The following is a 10,349-nucleotide window of genomic DNA, read 5'->3' as shown; positions in this document are numbered from 1 at the left end:
TGACCAGTGTCTCAGCCAACAGATTTCCGAGATGACGAAAGATGCAGGTAAATATTATTGTACCCGTATGCTTGTTTTTTTTTTTAATCTAAAAATTAATGTTGTTATTAAGAAATTTTACCCTATAACTCTAATTTCTTATACTATTTCAAAAATTATTTATTCTATCTTTAAATTATTTTTTTGATCAGAAAAGCAGTTCTTTTAGTTTCATCACTTTTATTAAATGTTTAGTTTAAGTTCATTGTTTGTGGAACAACATGATGTTTTTGTGAAGCATTGTGTAACGTGCCCGGGGTATGAGGCTTTTATGATTGATCAAATCACCAATGAAGGATATATATTTCATTGTAACCATTATATGATAATTCCTGGTAAGTTGTTATATGGGTAATCCTTGTTGATCTGGTAAGGTAAATCCCTGTGTTGGTCAGTAATATATTGCCATGCATGGGCAAACAAGATCACAAGATAAAGATTATTAAAGTTTCAACAATGATTTAATTAACGTAATTAATATAATTCAGATGACTGGATACCAAATAATCAATCCATGGTGATGTAATACATTTGATCAGATCGGACGTCACATATTATGATTTGGTCACATATTATGATTTGGCAAAAAAGTAACTATTGATTTTATTAAATCTGGTCAATGTAAACTATATAAAAACTTCGTAGAGACTGTTGAATTCCTTAATAAATTTATTTGGTAAATGTAACCTATAGTAAAACCTCCTCAAGCGTTAGTTATATCAGTATTTACGTACAATTTCTATGAAAGTTGTTGAGCCGACGTTCTGCAGAGTCAAAAGTCTGTGGCGACGCTTACATAGGGTTTAACTACCGAACATGCGCAGTGCGCTTTACCTAACCAAAATGAAAGTATAGACCAAAATGGCAGACGATACTAACAACATCGCTGAAGTGGGACAAACCATGAAAAATACGAACCGTAAAACAAATACATAATAATAAACAATAAAGGTAAGATGAATGAAAATTTACAATATATGTTGCGTATAGGTTAACAGTAATAAAATAATGACGTTCGAGGACGAAGTACAATAACCTGAACCCCTCTTGTAAGTTCGAATCTTCTGAATCACCATGACCAAAAAGGAAAACAACGTGATCGACAGACACACATCAAAGCCGGTATTTACGATCAATTTGCACAATGTACTGTATTTGTAATAGACATTTCATATTAAATGCTTGTATAATCACAAGAGTTCATATTTTTACGTATCCATGAGTTCACAGTCCATAAAACACATATATTTCACATCAATACATCTTTCCCTCCTTTGATAAACTGTTCGTCCTCGAACAAAAATGTTAAACAAGAAATGTTTGTATGCAATGGTATAATAAACAATTATAATGAAATATCGACATAGGATATAGATTTATAACATGAATTGATATAATTTTCTTTTTCACACGAAAACGCAGAATCCAGTAAATGTTTGCAGTCATGATCCACTCAGATGAAGAAACAGTCAAAGGTAAAAGACACTATCAAGGTTATTGGCCGCCATCTTGGACTGGGGGCAAACATTGGGGGCTGACGTCACAAAAACAATGGCCGACGCGAGGCGAAGCGAGAACGGATCAGCAAAATAAACCGCCGCATGTTATCTACGACCTTACAGCTGTAAATAACTATGCACAAAAGACTCTCAGGTAATGAAATAAATACTTTTCAGCTTTAATAGTACTTAAATGGATTTTTTTTTTGGTTGCAATTTTCGTCTTTTTATTCGTGGACGCCAAAAGCACGTGGTCAGTAAACGTTCAATGTGAACCATGGGTATGGTTCATGTTCTGGGCTGTATTTAATAAATACAGCGCATCTGAACATTGAGCTTTTTTAAGTTAGAGTTGAGTTTTTTTTTTAATCGCAGAAATGTTAAATCTAGGCTCATAATCCAAAAATCGAATATATTGAGCACTTTGAAATTTGTGTTATGAGCCAGCGAGGTGCATTTTTCCAACCCAATAGGGAATGAGCATCATGTGAAACACATACTATTAGTGTACAAAAGTTAATCATTTTTTATGATTAATGTTAATGAGAACATATGCATAATTTGATTTCTTTGTAAACAATTACATTTTTACTTGTTTATTTAGTGTAAATTATGTTCATATTTTACAACTTAGCAAATTATCGACAGCAAGTCATACCAGTATCAAAGAGTCAAGAGTCATAAATACAAAGGCCTGTACACAAAGAAAGAATGCCTAATAAGGTAATATTTTTACTAAAAGCAAATGATTGGGAAACATTCATACTAACTATTTACATAAATTTGAATAATGTTGTTGTAGGCCATTGTATTTACATACAAGCTTATATACAAGGGACTTTGTTTATAGGTATTTATTGGTTTAATGGTTATATACATAAGTAAACATAGAATCATTCCGTGCTCATTCAGAAATACTCTCAGAAGTTCATTATTTGATAAAAAAACAAGTCCTGACTACTTGGCCAACTTTGTAAGCGAATTGCAGAACTTGAAAAATTTAATTTATAGTATCCTTTACTATAATTGATTTATGTAAATATGTGAAAGGAATGTCAATCCCAATGGAAGATCCTCAGAAACTATATATTAGCCATGCTACTTTCAGAAATTTGGCACCTATAATATCACAGAAAGTGTCATCACATATTAGGACAGGTGCATACACTGTCACTGACTCAAAAAGTTAGTAGTCACAGTTCACTAATATGTACAACAACAATGTGCAAAATATCTATAAATTATTGTCTTGCTATTGAAGACTGTCTTTTCAGTTTCAAAACGCAAAATAAAGTAGGTTATATTGCAAACAGATTCTGAAGTATAAAATCTTCCAAATACATTTCACGTACATAAAAACAAAGTAAATTTCTTTGAAGGAAATGAATTGATTAGTACATGTATGCTACAAAACATGCACGCATTAGAAAAAAAAGTGCGTATAAAACATAGTGATATACCCTACTGAGGTCTAATTACATATCTGAGAGGAATGAAAAGTCTCATCAAGGTATTTATTAATAAGCAAGCAAGCAAAAAAATTGTACGGTTTATTATTGCTTTATAAAGCAGCAATAATAACTGTCAAAGGTGAAAGGTAGCAAATGTTCGAAGTCTTAATCAAATCAATATACTAGAAAGGTGTTTGTTTTAAGTCATCTTAAAAAATTATTCAACTCAATGTGCTTCAAGGTTCTTTGCAAAGCTCCATAAATCACTTCTAATTTCATATCATGTTAATAAACATTGGAATCTAAAAATGCTTTTTCGGGATAAAAATTTCTACTTTTAATTATACCTTTCTGAGAAGTTCAAAGAACTTTGAAGCACATTGAGAGGCATAAAATGAAAATTGTTGCATAAAAATATTTAATTTTCAAGCTCCATTTAAAGACATTTTGAATAAAATTATAAATTAAAGAGTTGTCCTTCCTGGCTGAGGGTCGGAGTCCCTTAAATTAGTTAATGTTATTTGACTGGATACGATTTTTATCTTTGTTAAAAAAACTTATTGTGAACAATCATTTTAAGCCACAAGGAAAGTTATCACAACAACATCGGGTACCGACATTTCAACTTCAAAGGAGACAGATTCTACAACCGAATTAAAGCAAACAGAAGAAAATAAAAATTCAACATGTTTGCCTAATTTTAAACAAGGTCTAATTATTAATTATTATGGAATTTTTAAATTGTGTAAATGTGACTATCTATATCTTTATCTATAGTTATTCTTTTAAACCACTCAACATAATTCTAATTTCAGAGTATTTCAAAGGCTCTTCGGAAAACGAAACAGGTAAAATTAAAAATTGAAAAATAGAATGAATGCCAAGGCCCATTTTAAAATATATTTGCTTAATACAGTCAATTTTTTCATATTAACAGCATATGGGGCAGTAATCGGAGCTTTACTAGGTGGTATTGTACTTGGAGCTGTGTTGGAATTTCTTATCACAACTTTATTCAGAAGAGCACAATTAAGAAAGGATGAAAAAAGTAATAAAATAATTATGATTCACAGCTCTCCCAAATATATGTATAATTGAGTAGTCTTGATTACATGCTAAACTTTGTTTTAATTTTATCAATTATGTATCAACCAATAGAACAAATTTTAATTTTAAAATATTATAATATCATTGATAAGGAAAGTAATAAGTGATATGAATAAAAGTAAAATTATAATTTAAAAAAACTAACATCATGTAGACATTGAAAATCGTCACTTTAAAGCAACATAAACTTACACTTTTCAAGTTATGGCAAAAGAAAACATAGAAATATCTTTTAAATGTATGTTTTCAGACAAAAAAATCTTTTCAGAGACACAGGGGAGGTCGAGCTGACAAGTAATGCAGCTTATAACTGTAGTTCACTTAAAGTACCCTACGACATGGAGTATGACGAGAAACCAACGGGACACTTGTATACCCAAATTACACAAAACGTATGTCCTTTGTTTTTTTTAAATTAATATATCGATGCATAATTAAAATAAAATGACAATTTCAATTTACGAAAACATTATGATCGGTTTATAGTACTGGTTTTCTGGTATACATGAATGTTTAATTGTAGCAATTATATTTTTTAGCAATGTCAAAAGAATTCTCGGCCCAAACAAGAATATGAAAATAGTGGACAGAAAAGGGAAAAAATGGAGGATCAATTATATAATCATCTTAATGAAAAAGAGGAAACAGATAGAGCGGACTATTATGATCACGCCAGCGTTGTTCCCATTTCAACTCATCCAGAATGTTATGAAATAATTATGAAGTCAAATTTTAATAATTCCAATTTATACACGGAAGTCGTGGGGGAAGGATTCAAGATCAAGGAAAATAATCAAGACTTAAAAGAAAAGGAATATGTACATGTAGTTTTAGAAAAAAGAACTTAGGAAGTAAATGGACGTATGAATTGGAATACAGAAAATACATGTTTTCCTTCATCGGTTAAGAAAATATTTTATTGTATACAAATGTTTTTATTTCCAGCAGTAGAATGAGTTCAGGATGCCTCGGAAGTATTCTTTTTCTGGCGTTTTCGGATTTTATCAAATTTTATCAAAATGGAGGTTATCATATACAGTATAAAGTGACTAAAAATATGAAATTCAGCATTTTTGTTTTTAGCTGAAAAAATAACATTAAAAGTGAATTTTATGGAATTTATTTAACAATGAACAAAATATATAGAAAATTGTTTTACCGAATCGGTCATCCATGTTTATGTACTAGTAAGTAATTTAATTTCATAAAAATATATTTGTGGAGAAGGCTTATATAGGCTATGCCTGCTGCCAAATCCGTTTATATAATTGCAACATAATAAAATATCTTCAAATCAAATCATACAAATATTTTCTTCTTCATCATGAAGTAAATTCTACGTATTTTAAACTCTGTTGAACCGCAATATTAAATCAAAGAAAACAGCTCTAAACATTAATTTATTTTGGATGAAAAAAATTGAGATGTCAAACAGTATTTAGGCTCAGAAGTTCATAATACAATACAAAATAGGACCAGAGCAAACATGGACCTCGAAAACATCAAACTGGGATCAGTAGCCATGGAGGAGTAAGCATCAAATGCCGACCGGTCACACCCGCCGCATACTCCTTATCATGATCGGCAAATAACGGAAAAATCCGTCGTCAATTCAGTGTGTAAATAATGTACTAATCATAAGTATTAAAACAAAATGTCAGTCAGCATTTGACTCAATGATAAAATTGTATATGTAAACGAGGCCAAAAGAAGGATATGGAGATAACGAACAGTATTCAATCTCAACGTCCATTAAACAATATACAAAATAAGAGCAGAGCAAACACGGACCTCTGAAACATCAGAGGTGGGATCAGGTGCCATGGAGGAGTGAGCATCCCTTGCCGACCGGTCACACCCGCCGTGTGCTCGTTGTCATGATCAGGAAATAACGGAAAAAATCCGTCGTCAATTCAGTGTATAAATAATGGACTAACAATTGGTATGAAAAACGTCAGTCAGCATATGACTCAATAATAAATTGTATTTGCTGACAAGGTCATTGTATCGACCATAGAATTTACGAAATGATGACTTTAAACGAGACTGTTGATATTCTTGTTTCATCAACTTGCTTGTCAATAATTTACCTCGTTTAAGAAATTGTTCATACGTAGAGCACGCTCTTGCGTATCGAATCAACTGAGATATATATACTCCGTATGCAGGTGATGAAGATATATTGCTGCATAAGTAAGGGAAGTTGACGATAGAAAACTTAAAGTCATCACGTTTATCATATAGCCTGGTTGTTAGATTACCATTAGTGTCTTTTTCAAGTAAAATATCCAAGTATGAAGCAGAAGTGTCGGACTCTGTGGTATCTTTTATCTCAAGCTCACCAGGATATATCGTATCGACGTAGGAATGGAAATTATCATTATTAATTGACAACACGTCGTCGATATATCTAAATGTCGAGTTGAAGGCCACAGCAAGTGTTTTCTTCTTTTCACGCATAAGATTTTGTATAAATTCTGCTTCATATGAATATAAAAATAAGTCTGCTAATAACGGAGCGCAATTTGTACCCATGGGAATTCCAATGGATTGTTGGAATACCTGGTCCCCGAAAACCACATAGATATTGTCAATCAGAAACTCAAGCATCTTCTTGATGTCAACTTCAGAGTACTTATTTGTGAAATCAGAATCTGTTTTAACAAAATAATTTTTCAAATGACCAATGACGAGGTAAGTAAATTTACGAGTTCCATTTTTGTTGAAGAAGCAGCTGTCAATGATATCAAAAAGCCTGGATTTTAATTTGTCGTGGGGAATCGTTGTGTATAAAGTTGAAAAGTCGTAAGTTTTTAAGCTGTTGATTTTTGTGAAGTCTTGTGATTTCAAATTGTCCAAAAGTTCTTTAGAATTTTTAAGTATCCACATCTGATTTACACCACTTCTTGAGTACATAGTTGCACAGTACTCTTGAAGTTTTTCCTTCACTACTGTCAATATTTTAGTGAGAAGTAACGAAAGAGGCTTGGTTGAACATTTACTGGAACCTGCAATGTATCTTTGTTTGTAAGGATTCTTATGAAGTTTCGGAATCCAATATATATAAGGTAGTTCAAATTCATTTTGGCTCTGTGGAATATTAAAAGTATTCAAAACTAATTGGAAATTACGAAAACTTAATGATACAAAATTCTAATTCTTAGAAATATATTTGCATGTATTATGCTAAAAAAAAAATAGAATGAAATTTTGTTACCTTATCTTTATTGCACTGAAATGAGTTCACTGTCAAAATATGGACCATTTTTTGTGTTTAATACACAATTACATAGAAAAAAATCCGCTCAAAGCAAAGGAATTGACAAATTGAAAAAAAAATGATGAAATGTTTCGTTTTTGACATATATCATGCAAGTTTCATACTTCTTTTTAAAAATTAAGAGAAAAATAGAGGTAGTCTTTATTGTAGCGAAAAGGGGGCATATAAAAACACTAAAAAGTACTTATTTAATCCTACTTGATGTTTTATAAGTCGCAGTGGGTTAACATAACATCAAGTCATGATTGTAATACTGTACTAGTTTCTGAAAATTAAATGATTTATATACTTACATCATGAGTTTTTTTCTCCTTCCTTTGGTTTTTTGTCCCCCGCTTTCGCGAAAGCGAAGGGACATTAAATCTCATTCGTCTGTCCGTCAGTCTATCAGTCTGTCAGGCTGTCCGCCTGTCAGTCCGTCACAAAAACTTTAGCCTTGCCTATAACTTTTGATTAAGTGGAGCTTTGACTTTAATATTTCACATATGTATTCCTAGAGACAAGACCTTCTTTTGTTACCACCAAATTTGACCTTTTGACTATGGAGTTTGACCCACTTTTACACAAATATTCCAAACTTTTACTTATATCTTTTGCGTGGTAGAAACAAGGACTTTTTTTTATTTCACATATGTATTTTTGTGGCAAGGCCTTTCATTGGATACCAATCATTTTGTCCTTTTGACCTTGACCTTTGAGATTTCCGTACTAATGAAAAAGCTTTAACCTTGACCATAACTTTTAAACGGTAAAATGCTAGGACTTTTATACTTAACATATGTAATCCTTGTGAAAAGAACTTTCACTGGATACCAAGAACTTTAACCATATGACCTTGAGCTTGGAGATTGGCCTACTTTTCAAAAACTTTGACCTTGGTTACAACTTTGAAAGGTCAGATACTAGGACTTCGTATTTCACATATGTATTTTAAGTGACAATACCTTCAATTGGATAACAACAACTTTGACCTTTTGACCTTGGAGATTTCCATACTTATGAAAAACTTAAACCTTGACCATATCTTTTGAATGGTACAAACTAGGAATTTCATATTTCACATAAAATTATGGGGTTTTTTTTGGCAAGGTTTTTTTTTATTTCTTACCAACAATTTTGACCTTTAGACCTTGACTTTGGAGAATTCAGTACTTATTTAAAAACTTTAACCTTAAACAAGGAAAACAAGGGTTCTCCACAAGGGGTTTTACCATGGCGGCCAGCCATGGTTAAATTTATGTTCGCCATGGTTAAACGAGCTGTGCCATGGTTAAAATCGGCATCCGCCGTGATTAGATTTTATTGCATTTCGCCGTAATTAAATTTTATTGCATTTCAGTCCTGACACCTACTTCTTTTTAATGACTTGAGTAGTTAATTGTGTTAATTTATACTATGACTGCAGTGCACCTGGCATGCCTCGAAGGAAAGCGGAATGTGCTAAAGTATAAGTCACATTATCCAACGATGGGGTTTACGATGAGAAACCGATGCGTTTTTGGTGAAAATGGCGTGGTTGCCGGCCGGGCACCATTAGTGATCGGACGGTGACTGAGACGTTTTTGCGAATCGGTGGGGTCATCGGTAGGAAATAATTCGTAGTTAAAATTCAGCGATGTCTCTACCGATGCCTCACATCGCTCCTCATCGGCAACCCATCATTAACACATCTTTCAAGGATCGGCCGATGTATGGCCGAGCATCGTCCAATATCCGTTGAATCTGAGGTCATCGGGGAGTTTAGTAGTGTTCAACAGATAACGACCGATCATCGGTCGATGTTCGACCAAACATTGGCCCGTAGTCGACCGATGTACGAACTATGTTCACCAATGTATGAGCGATGTAATGTACATCGATCGATTATCCTGGAACATCGTTTTATGATTAGCAATGCATCGCTGGGCCTTTGTAAGTGCGGCCGGCAACCACGCCATTTTTCTCATAAAACGCATTGGTTGCCCATCGTATGCACATCGCTGGATGATGTGACTGATACTTTAAGGACTACTAGGCCGATGTGGACCGATGTTGGGACATCGCTAACACCACGGATTACCACCGATTACCACCGGTCTACGGCTACCGGACGGGAAATGTGACCTAGGCATTAACAAACACGTCGTTAATGAGCAACTATGCTGTGAAGCGTGACAATCAACGGAGAGTCAATCAGATGATCAACATATTGAGAGTTAATTATCCTGTACGCATGTAAATAATTTGGGGGAACTTCCCCAGATAGCAGGATGTTATTGGACCTTTGTTGGGCCAACATTGCTCCTTATGCTGGGCCACCGTTTGCATTCAACATTGGGCCATCGGTAATTTGCTCGTCGGCCCTTAATCAAACCAACTTTTTGGCTTATTGTTGGGCCAATGTAACAGTTAATGTTCGGCCACTGTTGGGCCAATGTATTATTTCAATATTGGGCAAACGTCATTTTTGTACAATTGGGCCATTTTAAGCAATTAACGTTGGGCCAACGGTAATTTGCTCATCGGCCCTTAATCAAACCAACTTGTTGGCTTATTGTTGGGCCAATGTAACTGTTAATATTGGGCCGCTGTTGGACCCATGTATTTTTTCAATGTTGGGCAAACGTCATTTTTGTACAGTTGGGCCATTGTAAGCAATGAATGTTGGGCCAACGGTAATTTGCTCATCGGCCCTCAATCAGACCAACTTGTTGGCTTATTGTTGGACCAACGAACGGATATTATTGAGCCATTGTTGGGCCACTTATTGTTTCAATATTAGGAAAACATCATTTTTGGGCCAACGTTGGTTTGTATCTTATTGGCTCTCCATCATGACAACTCATTTGCTCTTCACTGGTTGGCTATTTGTCCTCAAAATTCACAAACAAGTATATTAATATATACAATAAGGTTATACTAGTTTTGTAGTACAGTTTAATGGTAAAAGCCCTTTAATACTATCTATATATGCTATATATGCTAGATTAATAG

The 10,349-nt window shown here is 33.6% G+C and overlaps 1 long non-coding RNA gene across 5 annotated transcripts; it reads left to right on the top strand.

Annotated features, from left to right (window-relative positions):
• Nucleotides 1-213: 213 nt before the first annotated feature.
• LOC134234183 (uncharacterized) lies at nucleotides 214-4,924 on the top strand. Of its 5 annotated transcripts, XR_009985132.1 has the most exons (8): nucleotides 214-990; nucleotides 1,462-1,692; nucleotides 2,173-2,261; nucleotides 3,570-3,698; nucleotides 3,805-3,837; nucleotides 3,927-4,037; nucleotides 4,365-4,488; nucleotides 4,636-4,924. It is a non-coding gene; the product is annotated as an uncharacterized LOC134234183 (long non-coding RNA). The 5 variants fall into 5 exon arrangements; XR_009985130.1 differs by having other exon boundaries at nucleotides 214-1,692; nucleotides 2,187-2,261; XR_009985128.1 differs by having other exon boundaries at nucleotides 214-1,692.
• The last annotated feature ends 5,425 nt before the right edge of the window (nucleotides 4,925-10,349 follow it).

The sequence above is a fragment of the Saccostrea cucullata genome, unplaced genomic scaffold (assembly GCF_032062105.1).
Source record: "Saccostrea cucullata isolate Sc308-1 unplaced genomic scaffold, CSIRO_AGI_Scuc_v1 ctg3874, whole genome shotgun sequence".
Taxonomy (NCBI): domain Eukaryota; kingdom Metazoa; phylum Mollusca; class Bivalvia; order Ostreida; family Ostreidae; genus Saccostrea; species Saccostrea cuccullata.
The sequence above is the reverse complement of the archived record's forward strand: the minus strand, read 5'-3'. Positions and strand labels throughout refer to the sequence as shown.